This window comes from Leucopleurus acutus, assembly GCF_964270905.1.
Source record: "Leucopleurus acutus genome assembly, chromosome: 17".
NCBI lineage: Eukaryota > Metazoa > Chordata > Mammalia > Artiodactyla > Delphinidae > Leucopleurus > Leucopleurus acutus.
The window spans coordinates 51158283-51182244 of record NC_139159.1 but is presented as its reverse complement, the minus strand read 5'-3'; the positions used below and the strand labels follow the sequence as shown (position 1 = coordinate 51182244).

Below are 23962 nucleotides of genomic sequence, written 5' to 3'. Positions count from 1 at the left end.
GAGGTCAGAAGTCTAAAACTTGTCCAGAGGGCTGCAGAGGGCTGGAGGTTCTAGGGGAAAATCCATTTGCTTGCCTTTTCCGTTTCTAAAGGCCACCTCTATTCCTTGGCTTGTGGACTCTCCTCCATCTCAAAGAGAGCAATGTTGCATCTTCTTTTCTTTCTGACCTCTGCTTCCATCCTTATATCTTCTCTCATGACTCTGATCCTCCTGCCTCCCTCTTCAAAGGACCCCTGTGACTATACTGGGGCCACCCAAGGAATCCAGGATAATGTCTCCATCTCAAGATCCTTAACTCAAGCACATATATAGAGTTCCTTTTACCATGAAAGGTAACATAGTCATAGGTTCTGGGCATTAGGACATGGACATCTTTGGCTGGGGCTAGGGGGGGTGGGGACATTCATCCTGTCATACCAGGTTGGGCTGCTGAATGACAAGAGGAACATGACCAGTCAATTCCATCAACTCAGACAATAGCTAGTCAACTGCCATATATGTGAAATAGGGCATCCTAGACCAGCCGGTCCCCAGCCACCAGCTGATCACAGATACTTGAGCAATAAGAAACGCTTATTCACTTTGAGCCCCTGAATTATGTGCTGCTTTTTTTTGCACAGTGATTGTTCACTGATAAAAGCAGCAGTCCTGTGCCATGGGTCTTATTAACTGAAACAGACCTTAGGTTGATGGACAGGCTGAAATTTCAACGAACTGCATTATATAAGATCACTTTCTGACAGTCATCTATTTTCTTGTGCTCTAAGTTTACAGACAAGTAAGCAAACCAAAGGCATCCAAACTTAAACGTGGCATTGGACTGAGGCCATTGTATTCAGCTCTGTAACCATTGTGCCTTCCCTCCCTCGTTCCTAACCTCTGAGTGCAGTTCTCTCCTGAGAATCTTACAGGGAAAATGAGAATAAGCTGTCACCGAGTTAATCATCTTTTCTTTTTTCCCGGATCTAAAATGAAGGTGCTATGGGGCTGCTACTGCCCTGTCAGTCATGCAGATTTAGGCGTGTGATGCACTCAGAGAGCCTTGGGTTCATTTGGGATGATACAAAATAAATTTGAGCTATCTTAATTGACATGAAAATATCTAATGAGCATTATACCTTATGCATGGAATTTTAACAAAGACATTGATCAGTTGTTAAACACTCTCAGATAAATCCCTTCTCACATCAGATATTTTGGGGCTGGATTTATGGAGTAGCTTAATACCGTTTGAGCCAGTGAATTACACTGGTAATGTGAGAAAGGTATTCAGTCACTGGCGGGAGGGCATGAACTGAGCAAGCTGAAGGGAAGAAATGGCTCTCTTTTCGGGTTCGGGTGGAAGGGGGTTAATGTAGGACAGAAATGAGATGGGGAAGTAGGCAGGTTAGGAACAAACCTGTGGAAATGTCTTCAGCAATAATATAGAGGGCTTGCAGCTGCTGCATGTAATCTGAATGGGAAAGTTCCGTGCAGAGAAGAGAGACGGGGAGACGTCGTGTTGAAGAAGGGTCATTACCATGTGGGACTGGCCTTATAGAAGATTCAAGATCCTCCCTAAGAAGGTGGTTTTACTCCATCCGGAGGAAAGCACATTGGAAGAAGTGGACATTTGAATGGGGACCAGCAAAAGAACAGAGTTCTTTTTTCCTGCAAGCTTGCTTCCTTTCAGAACTGGAGGTTGATTTGGAGGTTGGCAGTACTCCTGTGCACCAACTCCACTCCTGTGCCTCTCTGAGCCCCAGGAATCACTGATAGCCCCTGTGCTCCTAAACTGCCCCCAGCCTTGCCAGTGCGAGTCAGCCCTGCTTCCTTGCCTGGGTCGGAGGACTTGATCAGTCAGCGGAGAGCAGGCAGACACTGGGCAGGACAGCCAGCACCACAGCAAACTGGGAGGTGCTGCCTCTCCTCCTAGGTGTGTCCCCATTTGCTTTCTTCGGTATGGCTTTGGATTTGACCCCAAACCATTATCTGAGTAATTGGTACACTAATAGATAATAATTGTCTATTACGTCCTAGGAGCACTTTATATGTAGCATCTCCCTGCATCCTCCCTAAAGCCTCTGGAGGTTGCTTTTCACACAGTGGACACTGGGGCTCAGGGTGCTTGCTGAAATGTGTCAGCGATCACACGGAGAGTAGGTGGCATAGCAGAATTCAGACCCGGTCTCCCTGCCCCCTGAGCCATGCCCAGATTCCACGGCTCTGCGTCATGTGACAGGGTGCTCAGCCCACTGTGTCTGCTGGAAACACATCCCACTTTCTGCCAGTGACTGTTTAAGAGCTGATTTGTAGATCACAAACCCATTTCTATCTGCTCATTTCTTTTTGCATCAAAATAGTGTACCCTGTAAGAATGTTTCTCAAATCAGCAGATTTTTCTCTACAGCAAATCCAAAATCCCAGCTGTCTTATTTTTTTCTAATATCCTTTATGAGGTACCATGTTGCTTGCTTTCTAAAAAATTAATAATGCATATTTTAGATTCATTTTTCCCTCCTTTTGCCTTCATCCTTGTACAGTGTGTTCTTTATAAAGAGATTTCTCTGCAAGTGAGAAACAGATTTATGGATACATTAAAATTTTAGCCTTCGGCAATAAAATCTAATAACAATTAAATAAGATATATTACTGCCATTTTGTCTTGTAAGAGGCACATATTTTCTTAACAAGCAAAAGATCTAATATTATTCCCCTTTGTTTTGGTGCTGAAAACAGCATGTCACCAAAAGACATCAAAACTTTCTGCAGCAAGAGGACCAAATGCCTTCTCTCCTATCTTATAGCTCAAGCCACAGAGGCGAGTTTGGACCACAAGCTCAGGGCTGGTGTTCCAGTCTGTTGAACGTGGCCTTGACTTCCTGTCGCTGTTGAATGTGGCCTTGATTTCTTCACCAATCTCTGTTCCTCATTTTCCCTACTTGAATAAAAGACCTGCCTGAGCTCCTTCCTGGTGATGTTTAAGGAGGGAAGCTTTGGCAAGCACGTTAAGATGCCCTGGAGATAAGGTGCCTAGGAAATGCAACCCATTTCTTCTTGTTTCTTTGCTGCCACAGCAAATTGAGAATGTCCCTTCTCTGAAGCTCTTTAGGCAAGGCTGCACTGTCCCAACGATGAGAGGCTCAGAGGCAGGAGGTGGATTGCACCACCTTCCCAGCACTGATATTTGACGCGTTGCCTTTAGATGTCTGTTGATTGCTATCCTCTTGCTCCTGCAGAGGTGCAGTCATTCTGCTGAACTTTCTTTCTTCAGATGGCCCCAGTTCTTTCCTTTTAGAAAAATCAGGGAATCAGGATTTGGACAAGCTGGTTACTTATTCCTTTCTCAAAGACTTTTTCAGGCAGATACCCAGATTCTTAAATTTTACTTTTAGAGCTGGAAGAAAGATTATAGGTCAGAGCTTCTTAAACTTGAGTATGTTATCACTGGGGGAGTCTTGTCAAAATGCAGATTTTGGTTTCAAAGGTCTAGACTGGCCCCTGAGAGTTTGCATTCCTAACAAGTCCCAGGTGGTACTGAGGCTGCTCGTCTGAGAACCAGGCACTGCGTAGCAATCTCTAGCATTCAGGACTGTCTGATAGCACTTTCAGCGGTGATGGAAACGTTCTGTATCTGTGCTGTTTAACATGGTCAGCACTAGCCTGATGTGACAACTGAGCACTTAGGGCTGGTGCAACTGAGGAGTTGAATTTTTAACTTTATTTAGTTTTAATTAATTTCAATTTAAACAGTCACATGCGGCTGGTGTCTATCTACTGAACAGCACAGTTCTAGATGAGCAACACCTGGCCGGCTGGTTTCCACAGATGAGGAAACGAAAACCCAAGGAGGCTACTGGGCTGGCCGAGGCTGTCCTGGACTAGAGGCAGAAGTGGGAGGGAGACCCCAGTTTTCTCCCACAATGTGACACATTTCCCATCACATCAACATCTCATTTCTGACTTTTCATGAAACCTGTTTTAAAATTCCTACCAGAGTTCCTAAGCAACGGAGTTAAAATTTCCCACATACCAAATTTGCCTTCAGGCACCATAAAATAAATAATTAGAAAAGTGGACAAGCAAAATAGTAATAATAATAGATAATAGTTACCAAGTTGTTACCAAGCGTCTGGCCACTGTTAACGGCATCCAAAATACATTATTCCTAATTTTCACAGTAGCTCTGTATGATTATATAGATATATTTTAGATGAGGAAACTGAGGCTCAGAGAGGTTCAATAACTTGCCCAAAGTCACACAGCGAGTAAGTAGAAGAGCCAGGATTCTAACCCGTGTTTACGTGGCACTGAGGGTTCAGGATAGGCAAGTTTCTCAGACTCTCTTTACCATGATCCTCAAAGAGTAGCTTCTAAATTTGGTTGAAATGTATTCCCAGATCCCAATCATGTGCGAATCCTGAAATGCCATTCAACACTGTAGGTATAAACTCTCCTTGCGTTGTCATGTGCATGGGGCGTCCTCCACCTCCTCTGTCAGCACAGCCTAACTGAACCCTCCAGAGCTGACTATAGATCTCCATCGGTGTCAGGCCCATCCTGGTCTGAGGCCTAGGCTGCAGGGCATTCGTTCTCAACTGAACCGTCTCTCTCAGCGTCAGGGGATGAGAGCAGCATTCAGTGTTGGTCCCCACCTTCTCTGCTGAGCTGGGGGTTAGGGTCGGGGCTTTCCCTTTGCTGGTAAATTAGGGCAGTGTGGGCAGCACAGAGCCTTTACATGCCTGCAGGGGTCAGACAGGCACTGTAAAGAGTGAAGAAAATCAGGAGATACAGAGACTTCCTGGGGGGCAGGGGTGTGGGCAGTGGGTCCTGGGGGGCTGGGAGCCCATGTCCCAGCTGAAGTTGCAGGAGCAGTAGCTCCAGCCCAGCAGATTTTCTTCGAGGCTGTACACAGACCCAGTGTTGCCAGATTTTCTGACTTTTTTTTTTTTTTTAAGAAAAACCAGAAATCTAATTTTCTTTGGGTAGCATCTCTGATTAAAAAAGAAGCTTGGCTCAAATTATTTTTAAATAGTCTGACACCGATTTTGGCTACTGGTTGTCAGTTTGCAACCCTTGGTGTTTGGGGAAATCCTCACGTGACTTCCCCCTCTTCTCTCTGCCCGGCCGTCCTCCTCTCCTTCTCCTTCTCCAGTCATCTGAGTTACCCTCTTTTTATTCCCTGGTACCTTTTAAAATCATGCTGTAGGCCAGAGTCCAGTCTCATGCATAAAGGTTTTTCTCTATGCCTTGGGAATATTTTTTCCCCAAAGATCTCTAGCTCTATTTTATCCCCTTCTCTTGCTCTCCTGGACCGAGCCCTTCCCTCTCTCTCCATCGCTTCCTCCAGCGGCAGCTGAAAGGCTCACCTGATCGCTTAACCTGCAGTCTCTCTTTACGGTGCCTCCATTATCAACAATGTTTATCTCAACATCAGTGTCTCCCCAGGACCATGTACCTGCTTTTTTGCTTTTATCAACGGCAATATCCCAAGAATAATTACCACTCTTCTGCCTCTATCCCTAAACTCTAGTTCGTGCCACAACCCGGGGCCAGGAAACCACAGCTGCAGTTCACAGGAGAATATCACCAAGGACCCAAATCTCTTTCACGGGATGAAAGGAATGTTTGTGTGGCTGGGTGGGAGGGAACAAGTTAAGGAACGGGGGCAGTGATGAGAAGCTCCTGGTCCAAGTCCGGAGCCAGGCAGAACTGTGCGGCCTGTGTATCCAGCCTGAGCCCACACATCTGCTTTCACGCAGAGCTGAGCTGTTGCCATGGGAAACAGAAGCGGCCAGGCTTCTCCATCAACCTGCGCACACCAGCAAACGCCGGCTGTGAGGTGCATACGCAGTGGATTTGATTGTTTTCCCCGGGGGGTATTAAACGTCAGTGGCAGCAGCAAAAGCCCTGGCACGGAGGACACAGGCTCCCAGCCCCCAGCCCCAGCCCCAGAGCCCTGTTCGCCCACTTTGTTGGGGAGTCAGGCGATGAACATTCCTGTGTTGTCCTGTGATTCCTTTGAGCACAGATTAACTCTCAAGGTGCAAAGAACGCATCCTTGCTTCAGATACAAGGCCCAGTCAGCAGCTGTGACAATAATAACTAGAGCCTCCAAAGTGGCCCACCCTGGGCGCCTTCAAGATTGAGGGGATATTGAAGAAGCACATCACCAGTGTCGCTCTGGCGCTGGCAGACAGAAACCCACAGGATCACAGCTTTTGCAATTGCAGGAGAAACCAGTGCAGCCTTCTTTGGGGAAGGACCCAGAGGACAAGGAACTCAATGCGGTCCTATTGCTCCCCTCCTTCCCCAAGTGGGTAGCACTCGCCTTGTCAGACATCCTGAGATTTCCAGTAAGTGAGACCAGCTCCTTCTGACCATGCTCCCCATGCAGAAGCCAATGGCTTATGCTCAACAAGCCCAGGTATAGTCTGCAGACACCCTGGGGAAAAATAAACCCGACTGCCGACGTTCTATCTCCGCTCCTCCAACCGGCTCTGCTAATCCCCTGTGGGAACCTAGTCTGAACACATCAGCCTCTCATTGACCTCAGGACTTGATGGGAATCTCATTTTAAAGGGAATTTGGAGAAAGGGCAGAGTGGGATAGAAAAAGACCACGGGGCAGGGAGACAGGAGACCTGTGGTCTGGCCTGCATGTGACCTTGGATAAGTCACTTCACCTCTGGGGACCACAGCTCCCTTGGGTCCTGCCAGCCCACAGTCTCTGAAATAAAGGCGAAGGAGAGTGGCTGCGCCCACTCTGGGCACTGGCATTTTGCAGAAGCCCAGCACCCGTAAGGGGGACAAAAGGAGGACGGAGCGTTTCTTGTCCTTTTCTCTTTTTCTTTCTTTCTTTTTTTAAAACTCTTGCAAACTTACAAATTGGTCGGGAACGCAGTGTTCTCTGAGCCTGCCAGAGTAGCTCGAGCAGCGCCAAGAGGTGAAATGAATTCCTCATAATTTTGTTTTCCTCGTTCTTGCCTTGGGAAAGCCAGTGAACGCCTTCCTCTCTGAAAGCACCCTTCACACAAGGAAGGAAAGATTAATGAAAGCTACTGGGTAAACAGAGGAGTGTCTACAGAACAATTCAGCCCAGCATGGCACTGTGTGCGAGGCCTGGCAGCCTTTCCGAGCCAGCCCTGCTCCTCTCTGTGACCCGAGGCCTGGCTAACAGATCAATTCTTCAGAAGCCAGGGATGGCCCACGTCCACACAGCTGTTCTGTTAAGAAGATGCTCAGGCTGCAGTCCTCCCTGAGATGAGGGATTCAGATCCCTCAGATCAACGTTAACAGAGACTTTCTGATATTTCTGTACATAGGTAAACTGTCGGGGATAGAGGCAGAGGTTTAAAGTTTCCTCTAGTCTCAACTGTTTATCCCAATTTACTAATACTTAATTTTTTCTTACTAAAAAAAAGCAATTTCAAAATCAAGATTATTCTGAAAGTTTACTTACAGGCTCCTCTCAGGTTCTTCTCTGAGTGCAAAAATGCCCTTCCCTAGGGCTCTGAGTGTTGATATAGAACAAGGAAAAAGGAACCAGAAGTGACAAGAGGGTCACATAGCCATGAATCAACCTCTTTAATTCCCCAGAGAAGTGACTAAGTCGTTTAATATTGACAAAGGGGATAACTGGTGCAAAGAAACTACATGTTCCTTTCTAATATTTTTCTCGGAATAGATGTTGCAGAAATCAATCCTAGAAAATAATGAAATAGGGTATTTTCAAACGTCAGAGAGTGAGTTACGAAAACTTGGGTGGTCTCTCGCCCTCTTCCTCTTCCTTCATTCATACTCCCCACCCCCATCCCTACCCCCAGAGGTGGGAACCAAACGTTCACCGTCTCCACTCCCAACCTCAGATGAAGAGACACGTGGCATGAAGGAGCCACCTCTGCCTTGATGACTCAAGAGAGGTGTAGTAATCTGTGTCATGCGTCTCAATCTTTTTTTTTTTTTTTTGTAATATGTATTTATTTATTTGGCTGCGCTGGGTCTTAGTTGTGGCACGCGGGATCTTTGTTGTGGCACACGGAATCTTTAGTTGCAGCATGCAGGCTCTTAGTTGCAGCATACGGGAACCTAGTTCCCCAGCCAGAGATCAAACCCAGGCCCTCTGCATTGGGAGCATGGAGTCTTAACCACTGGACCACCAGGGAAGTCCCACGCATCTCAATCTTGCTGGGACCTTCCATCTTAGAAATTTAGCTTCAAGTCAAGAGGACCAGCTTGCGTGGTGGCAGGGAATTAGGAAAGCTCAAAACCCTTCCACAGAACTGCTCTTCACCTTTTGATTGGGACTGCAAGAGCTTTTATCTTAAAAATTCACACATTCCTGTAAATTGGTGCAGCCACTATGGAGAACAGTATGGAGGTTCCTTAAGAAACTAAAAATAGAGTTGCCACATGATCCTGCAATCCTACTCTCGGATAAATCTGGAGAAGAACATGGCCCGAAAGGATACTTGTACCGCAATATTCATCACAGCACTATTTACAATAGACAAGACGTGGAGGCAACATAAATGTCCATCAACAGATGAATGGATAAAGAGATGTGGTACATATATACAATGGAATATTACACCGCCATTAAAAAGAATGGAATAATGCCATTTGCAGCAACATGGATGGACCTAGAGATTGTCATACTGAGTGAAGTAAGTCAGACGGCAAAAGAGAAATATCATAATATATTGCTTATATGTGGAATTCTGAAAAAAAATGACGCAAATGAACGTATTTATAAAACAGAATCTGACTCACAGACTTAGAGAACGAACTAAAGGTTACCAGGGGGGAGGGAAGGGGGAGGGATAGTTAGGGAGTTGGGGTTTGACACGTACACACTGCTATATCTAAAATGGATAACAAACAAGGACCTACTGTATAGCACAGGGAACTCTGCTCAGTAGTCTGTAACAACCTAATTGGGAAAAGAATTTGAAAAAGAATAGGCACATGAATATGTATAACTGAATCACTTTGCTGTACAGCTGAAACTAACACAATATTGTTAATCAACTCTACTCCAATAAAAATAAAAAGTTAAAAACAAATTTCACACATTCCTGCCAAAATGCAAACACCCCTGAGAAGGGTCAGTGTAAAGTAAAACCTAAAACAAGTGACTGTATAGACGAGACACTGAGAACTCATGTCAAATGTGGTGAAGATACGCAAACATCTGATGTTTGGGAAACACAGCCATGCACTGATAAACAGCGGGGCTCCAGCAAATTTTGTGAGCAAATTAACATTACAAAAAAACTCAGCGAGCATCATTGGAGTGGGCTGGAGGGGAGTGAACGCAGGAACAGGGAGCCGAGTTAGGAGGCAGAACAGCGTATTAGTCAGGGTTCTCCAGAAAAACAGAAGCAATAGGGTGTGTGTGTGGGGAGAAAGAGGTGTATTTTAAGGAACTGATTCACGTGATTGATTGTAGAGGCAGCTCATCTAAAATCTGCGGGGTGGGCTGGCAGCTGGAGACCCAGGGAAGGGTTCATGTTGCAGCCGGAGTCCAAAGGTGGATTGCAGGTGGAATTCCCTCTTCCTCGGAGGACCTCAGTCTTTTTTCTCTTAAGGCCTTCAACTGATTGGACAGGGCCCACCCACATTTGAGAGGATAATCTGCTTTCCTCAAAGTCTGCTGACTTAAATGTTCATCTCATCTTAAATACATCTTCAGAGTAACGTCTAGATTCATGTTTGACCAAATGGGTTCTGTGGCCTAGCCAAACTGACACAGAAAATGAACCGTCACAACCAGATTGAGTACTAGAAAGGAAAGACAAAGCATAGGGCTTTGTTTGTTTTGCTTGTTTGTCTGTTTAGGCTGTGAAGGGCGAATGGACAGAATTTGGTAGCTGGGGGAGAAAGAGGAAAGCAATCAGTGCTGATCAGAACTTTCCATCCTGCGAACAGGCAGGAACATGGGTCTGGCCTTAGGAGAGGACGTGAGGTATAAAGGCGGAGAGCTGAGAATTAGCCCAACGTGTGCTTGCAGGGTAGCATCCAAGCATTTCTGCTGAATTGAGCTGCAAGCTGAAACTGTGAGACGGAATGGATTTTCAGAGGGAGCCAGTGTGGAAGCAGAAGACTGAGGATCTCTGTTTGTTGCGTACCAGGCTACAGGGTACCTTCCTGGCACTCAAAGGGCTGAGGCTGCTGCCGAGTCACTAAGCGCATAGAACACATTCAGGAAAAGTATTAGGAGCACGGCTTCCTCCACTGAGGGGGAGAGGCGAGTGGTGGTGGGAAGAGAGGTATTCCAGACAGAGGAAAGAGCACCTGCAAGCTTATGGAAACCAATGAGAGGGCTACAAAAATCTGGATGTGACTGAAGTATAAGGGGCTAGGGACAAGCGGTCACAAGTGATGCAGGCAAGCCTGCCGGGGCCACATCTGTGACAACCCATCATGTCAGGGGGCTGATTTAGTCCAGAAGGTAACGAGAGCCCTTGAAGCAAGATGTTTTCATTCAAACAAGAAGGTCCGGAGTGCAGTGCGGTTGGCTGATTGGGTCATCGGAAGCAATGCTGGGGGTCCAAGACAGGGAAGAGTCAGGGAAGGAGAGTCGGAAGCAGGCTGGTGACCGTGAGGGCAGGAAAAAGAACAAAGTCCTGGAAATGGCCCTAGACTTTGGTGACCAGGAGGTCACTGGTGCTCTGGGAGGAGCCATTTCAGTAGAGGGGTGGGGGAGGGAACCAGGAGGAGGCGAGGCGCAAGCCAAAGGTTACTGTGTAGCTGTGTTGAGGACGGAAACGGAGAGGGGAAGGCAAGTCCTAGAGAGGCAGTGATTTTGGTTTTTGGAAGAACAGAGAAAACTTAACATATCAGGCTCACAAAGGAGATCAGATGAGGAGAAAAGGAAGAAAGCTGGTGAGGATGGTCTCAGCCCTCTTGGGGAAAGAGAAGAGGGGGCCTTCTGCTCAAAGAGAAGGGAAGGAGACAGAGGTTGCTGGGTCGAGGAGAGCAAATCTGGGAGCAGCTGCTGGAAGAAGTACTGGGATGGGGGGAGGACCCCAGACCCCAGGGCCCATCACGGGCAGCCAGGGGTTTGGAGAGCCGCCTGGCAATGCCCAAGCTGGGCGTGGGAGGAAATGGCCAATTGGGTTTAGACCTTAGAGACACCTAGACCTGGGTGCAGCTTAAGGCTGGGGGGCTGGGATGCAGGTGAATGAGATTCAGCTATTGCTGCAAGATTTCTTTCCGGTGCTTCCAGTGAACTTAGAGAATAGAAAAGCTATGCTCAGCGGAGAATCTCAACCCGATTCAGCTCAAATGTTCCTTAAAGACTCTCAGTCTGCAATCAGTGGGCTGGACTCTTTAGAGAGCGTCTGTACGCCGCAGATAAACGGCTTCAGAACAGCAATGGTCCTGATATGCAGGAACCATCCTGATTCCAATGCTAGGGCCTGCTGGCCACCAGCCAACTAAGACTGGGGCCCGAACTTCCAGGGCGTCTCTGGGATTCTGCCTGGGATGGCCGGCAAGGAAGAGTCAGTCACTGCTGCAATGACTGTACAATCCTGGGCCCAGGAGCATCTCCTGTTCTTTCTCCTGCTATCAGGAATCTCTGCCCCACAGAGGTGACTTTCGATCTGATGAGCCATGAAGCATGGCTAATCTGAGGCTCACTTCAGACGCACGTGATTCATCCAGCCCAAAGATACCTCTGGAGAACTGAGATCGGGAGAGGGTGTTTTGTGAGGTTGCGGGGTCTGGCATTAACAAGGGAGGTCACTTTGTCCATTTAGTAGCTTTTAACCTCTTAAAAATTGTTGTAGTCTTCCCTGAATGACCTCTTCGAGATAATAAGTTCCATATGTTGAATGAACAGAGAATTCTGTCCCATGAGGCCAGCTGTGCCACCTCTGTTCTAAAACTCTCTCCTTTTAATTTCAGAGCGATATTCCCAGGTCTATTTTTTCTGAGCTCATCCAAGTGATGTCCTTTGTCATTCTAGATCTTGATCATTTCTGCTGCTTCAGTACTGAAGTCTTCCAGTGTTTAGTACTCGCTTCTGTACTGACACCGCTCCTAGCCTACCGCCTCCCACCGCCCACCTTTGCCTTATGTCCTCTCCGGGACCTCTTCTAGCTCCATTGGCTTTTCTTCCTATTCAAGTTCACTTTTTCAGGCATAACTGGGCTAGGTCCCGGGACACCCCTAATGAAAGAGGAGTGGTTCTAGAAGCTCATGTCTGGCCGTTAAGACATGTGCCCGCATAAGGCAGTCTAGACAGAAGGACAATGAAGTTATATAGAAAGGCCTGTGGGAACCCCAGTGAGCATCACTGAACCCTCTGGGGTAGAGGGTGGAGGAAGGGAGTGCCAGAGAGAACAGAATTTTATAGATGGAACCATACAGGGGAGACACCGCCCAAAGATGGGAAGCATCTGTGTCCTCAGTAGCATCTGTAGCACCTGAACAAACCCTTGACCCCCCTCTGCCCCCAGAGCCCTGATAAGAGACAAAACATATTCAATGGTTCAAGCCAGTTTTTTAAAATGAAACATTACTTTTTAGAGCAGTATTAGGTTCGCAGCAAAGTTGAGCAGCCAGTACAGCGATTTCTCCCGTACACCCTGTCCCACACATGCACAAGCCACCCTCACCATCGACATCCCACACCAGAGCGGAACATTTGTCACCACTGATGAATCTACACTGACACGTCATAACCACCCAAAGTCCATAGGTTATATTACAAATCACTCTTGGTGTTGTAAATTCAATGGGTTTGGACAAATGTGTCCACCATTATAGTGGATACTCAGTCGGACAGAATAATTTCCCTGCCTTAAAAATCCTCTGGGCTCTGCCTGTCGATCCTTCTCTCCCCACCAACCTTTGGCAACCACTGATCTTTTTATGGCCTCCATTGGTTTTGCCTTTTCCAGAATGTCATATAGTTGGAATAATAGAGTATGTAACCTTTTCAGATTGGCTTCTTTCACTTAGTGTTATGTATTTAAGTGTCTTCCATCTCTTTCCAAGATCAAGCCATTTTCAAGTACCACTTTATTAAGGTATAATTGACATACAACAAACTGTACATAATTTGATGAGTTTCAATGTCTGTGTACACCTGTGAGACCATCATCACAAGCAAGATGGTAAACATACCCACCCCTTCTGAAGTTTCCCTGTGCACCACTGTGACCCCTCCCTCTCTCCCCTCTGCCCCTCCCCACTCAACCCTATCCGCAGGCCACCACTGGTCTGCTTTCTGCCTCTATAGATTAGTTTGTATTTTGTAGAATTTTATAGATGGAACCATACAGTATGTAGTCTTTTTTGTTTTTTTGGTCTGTCTTTTTTCATGCAGTGTAATTATTCTGACATCTCTCCATGTTGTTGCAGATATCAATGGTTCGTTCTTTTTTATTGCTGAGTAGCATTCCATTGTATGGATATACTACAATTTGTTTATCCAGAAACCTGTTGATGGACAGGTTGTTTCCACTTTGGGGCTATTAAAAATAAAACTGCTATAAACATTTGCATATAAGTCTTTGTATGGGCACATGCTTTCATTTCTTTGGGGAAAATACCTAGGAGTGGTACGGCTGCATCGTATGGTAGGTGTCTGCTTATCTTTCAAGTTTTCTAATGTGGTTGCACCCTTTTACATCCTCTCCAGCAGAGTGTGAGAGCTCCAGTGGCTTCATGTCTTCGTTAGCACTTGATATGGTCCGTCTTTTTAATTTAACCCACTCTAATGGGTGTGCAGTGGTGTATCAATGTAGTTTTAATTTGCATTTGTCTAGTGACTAATGATGTGGAGCATCTTTTCATGCACTTATTTGCCATCCCTATATCTTCTTTGGTGAAGTGCCCATACTTGTCTCTAATTCATTTTTAATACAACTGCCACAGTAACAATTTCTTTCTGTTGAAATATGTATCTTCTTTACAAAAAAAAAAAAAAAGCATATTCATTGTAGAAAATCACCCTTAACTTTACCATTCAAGATGATTCTCTGTTCATTTTATACATTTCAAATATTTTTCCAGTTTGTAACTTGCATGATAATTTCATTTATAGGTTTATTTTTAATATATAGAGGTTTTTACAAATGCTTTCACTCTGTCTTTGAAGCCATAATTATAAGATCTACTCTCCCCACAAGTTTTGTTTGCTTGTTTGTATGGTATTGCTATTTAAATATTTAATCTAATATTTATTTGATAAGTCATAAGCTGGGAACTCATATTAGTTTTCTATAGATGTTGTAACAAATGGTCACAAACTTAGTGGCTTAAAACAACACAGATTTATTCCCTTATTATCCTGGAGGTCAGAAGTCTGCAGTGGGTCTTAAGGGATTAAAATCAAGGGGTCAGTAGGGCTGTTTCTCTTTCTGGAGGTCCCAGAGAAGAATCTGTGTCCTTGCTTTTTGCAGCTTCTAGAGGCTGCCTACATTCTTTGGCTAGTGGACCCCTGGATCTTTATCTATTCCGCTGTCTCTGAAAAGATACACAAGAAACAGATTAACTGTGGTTGCTCCTGAGGAGAGGAGGGACCTGCGCGGCTGAAAGACAAAGGTTGAGGTGGGGGACTTTTCACTGCATTCCTCTGGTATATTTTGAATTTTGAATTGCATGCACTACTGCCTATTCGAAAAAGAAATAAAACCTCAACAGTAATAATAAAAATAGTCATTAACTATAAAATAATTTAATATATTGCATAATTTTACAAATATATTAAAGTCCTATACATAAAACAATATGTCAGTAACTTACTATAGTATTAATATTGGAAAAATAAGTAAACAATAAAGCAGATGGACTGCATTTGAAGCCAGTTACTAGCTGTGTGGTCTTGGACAAGTCACTTACCCTTTCTGAGCCTCTGTTTTGCTCTGAGCACAGTGACGTCTGTTACTGGGCAAATTAGAGTCAGGTGGATAGTGGGAGCAAGGGCTGGCACTGCGCACGCGCGGGGAGCTGGTGCCTGGGGTGTGGATCGGCTCTGGGAAGTGGGAGGTGCTGGGCAGAGGACTGGGGGGTAACAGAGCAGGGCCTTCGTGGGGAGGGTGAAGCAGCCTTGGGCCAGCAGTCCCTCCTCTGGGAAGCAGTCACTCTGGTTCCAAAGGCAACTCTAGCCCGAAAGCCTGCAGCGCTGGTCCCGCAGTGGGACTTTCTTAGTCCCTGGCCTCTTCTTGGCCTCTTTCCTTTCAGCCACCAACAGGATAAACGCTTTGAGTTTATACGGCCCCAGACGCCTGCCCAGGCCGAGTCCCTGATTGCTTCCTGGCTGGGGCCGGAGGATAACTGAGAAGCCAGAAGGGCTGCCGAGGCCCCTTCCCCGCGGCCCAGTTACTCCTGAATTTCTCCTCCTTCCCGCAGTCGGGCGCCCCCTGCCGGCGCGCGGGCCGCCAGCGCCTTCCCGGCAGTTCTTTATTCTCCGGAAGGAGAGGAGTCAGGAATCAACTAGTGGGTCATGAGTTAGGGAAGTGGCTTCTTCCTTACCGCGTTTTGGTCGTGGGTAGAACTGAAGCACCAAAAGTTTGAGTCACAAGAGCAGGGCAGGGAGGCTGGGCTGCCGGGAAGTCCAGCCCCCGACCCACCGGGCTCAAGCTGCGCTGTCCTTTCACCTCCTAACCCACTTTTGAAAATCAAATTAGCTCACAGAGAGAACAAGCTAGTGATTACCGGGGCGGGGGACAAACCGGGGTGGGGTAGTGAGGGTAAGGTAGGCTCAAGGATGTATTGTACAACTCTGGGAATATAGCCAATATTCTGTAATAACTGTAAGTAGAAAGTAACATTTAAAACTGTATTAAATTTTTTTTAATTAAAAAAATTAAATTCTGTAAAGGGAGATCAAAGATGGCTTGTTTTCATCTGGTCTCTGTAGTCCCCTCCCCCCAGCCCCATACAGTTGTTCAGTTGTAACCAACAGATTTATTTGTTCATAAATAAGCAGTGGGAAAACGGAAATGTCTTAATTCTTCCTTCTCTGTAGCATCCCTGACTCACTCAGACTGGCCTCCTGTAGCGCCTTGAGGAGAGCTAGATTTAGAAGAAATATTACTTCAGCTCTCAGGATGGCAAAAGATCTAGCCAGGAGGCAGAGACTCTGGAAAAGTGCTAATAAATTGTTACTGCCTGCTATTAAAAGGATCGATAAGGTAAGGCCAGAAATAACTGATGGGAGGGACTTGGGAAGTGGCACCTGGCGGCTCAGAACACCTCTGGCTGGGGCAGGACCCACCTTCTTCGGCAGAACCTTGGGCAGCTTCATTCATTGCTTTGGAGATCAGTAGTTACTGATGATGGTTATGAAGAATTAAATCAAATGTCATGTGGGGCAGTTCAGGTATCAGGGAAATTGCCTAATTTACGTCTGTAGCCTTGAAAATGCACCAACATACCTCTTCTGTGATTGTATTCGGGATACTCTCACGGGACAGAATTGGGGTATGGGGTGCTGTTTCCTTGTGAGGCTTCCCCAGGACAGGAAGGAGCCCAGGTGTGCTGCTGGCTTCTGCACGCCTGCCCAGCTCGTGCATCTTGTTCCTTGAGACTTCCCTGCCTTTCTGTATGCAGGCAGCCCCCGGGGGAGGCAGTATGGGCCCCACAGCCAGATGGACACGTGGTGGGCCGGGCTCTTCTGTGGGACTAACCTCTCTTCCAGTCAGCACACCTCCCAAGATCCAAGAGGACCAATCCATGCATCCAACAGCCTGAACTTTTTTTTTTTTTTTTTTTTGGTGGTATGCGGGCCTCTTACTGTCGTGGCCTCTCCCGTCGCGGAGCACAGGCTCCGGACGCGCAGGCTCAGCGGCCATGGCTCACGGGCCCAGCTGCTCTGCGGCATGTGGGATCTTCCCGGACCGGGGCACGAACCCGTGTCCCCTGCATCGGCAGGCAGACTCTCAACCACTGCGCCACCAGGGAAGCCCTAACAGCCTGATCTTTCAGTCACACACATCTCTGTCCATCTGCTCACTTTTTTTCCTGGTCGTCAACTGTGCCAGCAGAGAGGCCTGTGGTGGGATTCCAAAGTGCCCCAGGAGGCTTGTTAGCTGGGAGTCCTGCCTGTCCACCTCCTGCAATTCTTGCATAGAACTCCCAATCTTTAGAACCTCCAGAATGCCTTGAGCAGACCACATGTTTCTACCGACCATCCTCCCAACACAGAGAAGTGTTTGCAGTCTCAAGGATCAGCGCTGGGAATCAGCTGTCCCTGCAAAGAGCAAGACCATGAAACAACGGGATATGAATGAGGTGCAAAGTGAGGGGCCGGGTCTACGGAGGGTGGCTGGGAAGGAAACTCCAGAATCTGGAAGTTGCCTGAGGATGTACGAAAAGGCAAAATAGGCCAGTTATGTGTGGCGCCCTTGCTATCTCCTCTTCACTTTCTTTTGCACATGCCATTCAATGCTTAGCTCTTCTGCTCAGGGAAGCTCTGGATTTTGTTGCTACCTCTTTCCGGAGGCGGCCAGGTTCAAGGCCATTCCTTTCCCTTTCTCCCAAACAAGCGCAGCCTGCTTTCAGCAGGAGCCCAAGCTCACCAGCAGCCTGGGTGTCATGGGCTTACTGGGAAACCGTTTCACAGGCATCTGAGGAACACTGAGTGTGCACAATGGCCTGGGCTGCCCACATAATGACAGTTCGTGGAGCTACCACTCTCCTTACTGTGTGGGGAGCATTCTGAGTGCTAGAATTACCCCTTGCCCAGAGCTACTCAACATCCCAGTCCTGGAGCCCAGATCTGGCCCCAAAGCCAGGCTCTGTCCTCGACACTTCACCCCTCCTCTTCTGTAGGTGCCTCAGGAAGATGGATCTCTTAACAGGGGCAGTGAAGGCTCTAGACTGACAAGGGAATGCCTTAGGGGCCCAGATCCTTGACCTTTGCTGATAATGGTACATAAGGATCACAGGAAAGCCAGGACCTGAGGAGGTTATGGCTGGGAAGTGACCAGCACCAAAGACACTGGCAGCTCCTTATCTCACCCTGGGGCTGCCTGGCCTGCTGGGAACAAAGCTGGAATACTCTTGATCTAGGGAAATACAGCCTAAAACAGCCGTTCCCCAGGTGATATAACCAGAGCCTGAACAGGGAGAGAATCACAGGCAGGCGAAGGGCCTGGCCTCTTTGAAGGGGGAGTCCAGCACGGAAGGCCCTGGGCAGGGCGGGGTGGGGGGGACGGGGGGGGCAGGTTGCAGACATGGAGGTCTGACCACGCCAAGGCCGAGAACAGCCCTCAGGAGATCCACACTCCTGGGGTTCGCTGGACCCTGCCCGGCTTGCTGGAGGCCCAGTGCAGCCTGGAGCTCTGATGTGCCCGTGGACCTCCAGTTGGCATTTCTACACTTTGTAGCAGCCAACTTGTGCAGCTGGCAGCGTGCCACAAAACAAGTTAGGAAATTGCAGAGGGGTGGCTGACAGAGACAGCTGCCCATCCTCCTGCCCGGAAGCTCATTTGGTGGGAGCCGAGGGTTCATCCACACGTGCCCGGAAGGGAGGGCCCTTGGGCAGCAGGGAGCAGGCCCTGGTTTGATACTGGCTGCCCTTGCCAGCAGGCAGGGGCACAGATTGGTGAGGCTTTGGGTCCCATAAGGGTGGAACTGGTGACCAGGCATTTCAGGCTCTGTCCTCCACTCGGCCTGAAGGTGACAGCTCACCCTGTGTCTGGAGAGGCTGGGCGCTTCTTTCGGTGAGGCCTTCAAAGACGGCCAGCTTCTCCCTCCTGGGGAGTCTCGAACCAGAGCCTGTCTCCAGCCTTTGGAGGCTATGAAACAGCCTCACTTCTGTTTTCAGAGATTCACTGCTGGAACCGTTCATACCACTCACCACTCCACAGCGTGGAATGACACAGAGCGGGCCCTGGCCAAAGGGTCATCACCCCAAGGGGCCTCGTAGGCAAGTGCACCCCTGGGAGTCAAGCCAGTGTGCGTGTGAGCTCCTGCAATGCCACTTACTAGTCGAGTGGCCTTGGTCTAGGGACTGAATCCCTCTGAGGATGAGAATCAGAATTCCTGATTTCCTCCCTGCCTGCCTGTCCTCCTCAAAGAAGTCACATTCTCGGAGTCCCCAGGCCAGGTGGGTTGGAGGAATAACATGGAGGCTGTGAAGGGATGGAAGCACCCATTGATCCAGGAGAATCCAGTGTGTGAGTACCAAGCAGTTAGCATCCGGTGGACCCAGCAGGGATGGCCACCCCTTCACACCCTGCCCCGCTGAGATGCAGGGCACATCCTGCTGGGCACTCAGCTCCTGCCTCTGCAGCCAGGCCAGCCCCAGGAGGGACTAATAACAGTAATAGTGATTATAGCCACCACCCGCTGACCCTGACTCTGTGCCCGACACTCTTACAGGCAATTTATATCTATTACAAACTCATTTAATGCTAACAACAATGGTAACTCATTTAATGCCCTGTACTGTTGGTATCCAATTTATAGATGGTGAAACTGAGAAGTTAAAAGACTTGTCCAGAGTCACACAGTTGGTAAGTGGCAGTTCTTAGATTCAAACCAAAGCAATCCAGCTTGACTCAAGAGAGTGCTTTTAAGGACTAAGCTGAGGTGTCTCTTAAGGATATCGTCAGCACCGCTGTCAACAGAGGCCAAGTGCAGAATCATGGAGGAGCAGGTTCTGGGGACCCAAGTCTGTTCCATGTACAGAGCACAGGGCTCTGTCACCTTACCACCAGTGTAGAATAGATGCTCTGGGGCCAGGTGGCAGCCAGCAGAGCTAAAGGACAGCCTCCCTCTGGGGCTGGGAAGAAAGAATCCATGGAGAGCTCCTTCCCTGGGTGTTGGGCCCTCCTGAGCCCCTCCATTGACACTGAGCTCGGTAATTCTGCTCCGAACCCTGAAATGGAACAGCACAGCCCCTGACAAAACAGCAAACCCTGGGGAGAATAGCAGCAGAATTAGAGTAACAAATGCCTAACTCTGCGGCCGGAGCTACATAAGCATTAGAATGGAAATTAACCTGGAGAAGAGAAAGCTCGAATGGACTAGGGACTGGTGTTTTTTTTTTTTTTTTTTTTTCCCATTCCATAGATTGCCTTTCAGAGAGAAAATTAAACACTAAACAGAAAGCAAATGTTCCAGGGAAGAGGGACTCTGCTTTCCCGTTGGTAGCCCGAATGCTCAGGCTGGGCCTGCCTCTGAGGTCCCCATCAGACCCGAAGCCTGGTGCCATGGCCTAGGTGTCCCGGCCACCTTCTTTCTGCATATACTGTGGATGTCGGGGGTGATGAGGGCATATCTCTATATAACTAACCTTCAGTAAAGGGAGCTGAGGCGGGACAGCCATAACGCATCAGCTGAAACTATTAGAGCCACTACTTGCTGCCTGGGATGATCCCAGCTCTAAGGGGAGCTTTTATGAAGCTGCAGAATTCCCAGGGAGTCTGCAGGACTGGGGCATCCCAGCAGAGAAGCAGCAGCCATTACACTAGTCACAACGTCCTCAGCCTGCGTCTCTCCCCACTCCTCCCCCACCTCCATTCAGTTCCCGGCCTCTCGCACCCTAATTATTCGTGGGCTGGGGGGTGGTACCTGCAGAGGCCTGACTCTCATAATTATATTAAGAGCTTTTGACAGGACCAAGCTTTCTGGCTTCTATTTCTGTCTTGTTGAAATTCTACTGTGCTGAACTAAATGTGAGGGGAAGGATCCATCAACCCTTTCTGGAAAACAGGGGAGACAGCAGAGTTTATTGTGCGCCCAGCACTCCCATCCACAGGGAGATTTATGGCTTGTCCTCTTGACTAACAGGAAGATTGCCCAGACCGAGGTCAGGTGGGAGGTGGGAATGTCTCAGAGTTAAATGTATTGCATTCAGTTTTATGCCCATATCAAATCATAGGGCTGAAAGTGACCTCCAGGGGCTCTCTGGCCTACCCCTGTTCCTATCTCATGGGCTGGCTGTCTCCTTGCACCCCTGTTCTTGTCTTGACCTGACACGTGGTAGTTTGCATTGTCAGGTATAAAAAAGGTTAGCGCTGGCAAAGTCAAGGCCATTGGCCAGGACCTTCAACTGGCATGTTGGCCAAGGTCCTGACTGCCTTCCATCCCCAGCCACCTGCTTCTCTGACCTCAAGGGAGTTAGCAGTGTAAGAACGTAATGGCTGACACTGCAGGACTCCTGCAGGGAACAGTGGAGGTGGAGGCATGAGGGTAAAAGGTCAAGAAAAGCCCCCTGGACAAATAGTCACCTGCTCTCCCTGAAGACCCGCACAATAACCAACATTATCGATTATATACCATGTGCCAAGTCCTGAGTTCAGCACATAGCATGGTGTATCTAATTTAAGCCTCATGACAATGCTATGAACTAAGCATTATTAGCCCGTTTTGGAGATGAAGAAGTAGAGGCTCAGAGAGTTTAAGTAACTCATCCAGTGTCATACGGAGAGTTTCATGATTAGAATTGTATTTATAACTCAGTTTTGAACCCAGACAATCCCGGGTCCTCAGACCAGCTCATTTTATTATTATTTTGCTTTATTCATTAGCAAGTTTTGCACCCGTGCATGAGTAAGTCACATCATGAGAATCTGTGTCTCATTTTCTTCATCTGGGGCCACATGAGCACAGACTGTGGACTCGGACCTGCGTCTCTGCCACTACTTGCTCTGTGGCCTTGGCACCTCACAGGGTCTGCTTTCTGTCATCCAAACAGAGCTAGTACCTCCCACATGATAATGTTGCCAAGCACATAATAGATGCTCAATAAGTGGTGTCGTTTACCATTATTATCAATAATAATATCTTTAATTCAGTCTTATTTAATCGTCCGGCTCCAACAAGAGGGATGACGCTCTTGTACTTTATGCATTTATTTAAATGGATCTATTTAACCATTAGATGGTGGCTTCATTTGAATGGAAGCCTCTGAAGTCAGGGGCTCTCATAATTTTCTGTGAAGCCCACTCTCTCCCATTTCCTCATCTTCATAGCACCCGCCTTGTAATATTTATCAGTTGGGCCCAGATTAGGTCACAGAAGGGCTGAAACTACTGACAAGCATGTGTAGGAATGCAGTCAGTCCAAACAAATATCCACAAGGAAACCCACCAAAATCAAGGTGAATTCATTCTAACAACTTCCGAGTAGGAGAAAAAAACAAAGAAAGGGTTGGAAAGACGAGGCCCACTGGCTTTGACTAAATGCTTCACTTTGGCCTGGATGTTTTGTCCTCAGGCAAAGCCCGCAAACACTTCTGGCTGAACCTCTGCACTTCCCGGGTTCTGCAGCTATGTCCTACGAAAAGGAAATGGTTTCTCCGAAAACCCAAGAACCCGCCTCCCGCTGTCCTGCCTGTAGCGTATCAGGCAAGCACCTGTTTAGGCAGGAAGGGAGACAGCAAGCAGAAATGAAGACGTTCCTCTTTAAGTGTATGAGGTCAGGTGTAGCTCCTAGAAAATCAAAATCAGGTCTTTGGAAGAAACCTCATTCCAGCACAGATGGTCTTGACTGACAAGCCCAGCCAGCCTTTAGAGTGAGAGTTGAGACAAAGCTAAAGTAACAGGACTTTCCACCAAGGTAAGAGGTTGTATTTCAAGGGGAAAAGATGTTGCAAACCTGCATATTCATACTCAAATCCCTGGGCTCCCTTTGCCTTTCTTTTTTTCTTCTACTAGATTCATTTTTCCAAGGTCTACAGCAATTAGCTTGAAAGGGAAATTTTAAAACACTGCACCTTGCTCATGGTCAGGCGGCAATGATTTATTTATTTATTTTTTTCTAAATTGGATCACCCATTTTGTATTTATTCATCCCTCTTGCCTCCACGTCTCTCTCTCCCCAGCTCTGGGACAGGCCCAGAGACATCACTCCCACGAGGAGCCATCTTTGAGTCAGCATCACTCTCTAGCTCCGTCCCATTCTCATCCCTCTATGTCAGTGCTGGTGGGGAGATCTCAGGGCTGATACCCAAAGGCTAGAAGGCACAGGGTGCACTCACATGCCTGGGTTTGTATCCTGGCTCCCCGCTTAGAGCTGTTTGAGCTTGGGCAAGTTACTTAACGTCTCTGGGCTTCAGTTTCCTCATTGGTAAAATGAGGAATGAGAACTAGGGCAATTAAGACAAACAAAGTGTGCTTCCAACAGTGCCCAGCACATGAGAAGTACTGGGTGAGTGGCATCTATTATTAATAGCCATTATTAGCCATAGATTCATAATATAATCTCATAGATCTCTCTACTCACATCATCCCAAAGACTATCTGTGGTCATCTGGGATGATACCCTTTGGGCATGAGAGCTGGGCATTGCACACCACACCATGTGCACACAGTGTGTGCGCACCACAGAGAGGGGTTTCCTGAGGCCCAGAGAGGCACCTTTGCTCAACCAAGTGAGGGCCAGGACTGGAGAACAGGTGGCCTCATCCTTGGGCTGAAAGTTACTAGTCAGCCTAAGATTTAAAAACTTTGGCAGAAGAAGAATCACTCTCGAGACTCAAATCACATGAAGCTGAGCCTGGGTACGTGTGTTGTGCTCAAATGAAGCAGCTTATGATGTGGGTATTCAATTGCTATAATCTGTTCTAAATTTAAGCATGCAGAACGTCAAGTTATCTCACTATTTTGCTTCAGTTAAAAAAAAAAGATTTAGATTTATGACTGGATGTTACAAGAACTGCTGCTTCATTTCAAATCCTGGCAGGTCCCTCCAAAGAAGCAATTGACTAAGAAGTCACTTCCTGAGCTGAAGGTCAGTGTGTTGGCCCTGGAATGAACATCAGTGCACCAGCGATAAGAGCCAAGTGCTCTCTCCTGCCATTTTCGGGTGAGGTTGGGGGGAGACCTTGAGGCTCCAGCTGCTCCTGGCACCACCTATGCTCCCCATATGGCCCCCAGCCCCCTCCGCTGCGCCCCTCCCACAGAGTGCTGCCACAGAGCTCCACAGGGAATGTCTGTAAGACCTGGGATGCTGCATGCCCTTGCCCTCAGACCCTTGGCAAAAGTGTACCCATCTGAAAGGGCTCCCCTGGACGT

The 23962-nt window shown here is 47.7% G+C and overlaps 1 protein-coding gene across 1 annotated transcript in view; it reads left to right on the top strand.

Annotated features, from left to right (window-relative positions):
- DPYS (dihydropyrimidinase) overlaps positions 1 to 23743 on the top strand; it is a 151242-nt gene extending 127499 nt beyond the window's left edge. The window contains exons 11-13 of the mRNA XM_082859109.1: positions 15964 to 16129; positions 19410 to 19456; positions 23631 to 23743. The gene's annotated coding sequence lies outside the window, so the exon portion shown is untranslated. The remainder of the gene's footprint in view (positions 1 to 15963; positions 16130 to 19409; positions 19457 to 23630) is intronic.
- Positions 23744 to 23962: the final 219 nt, after the last annotated feature.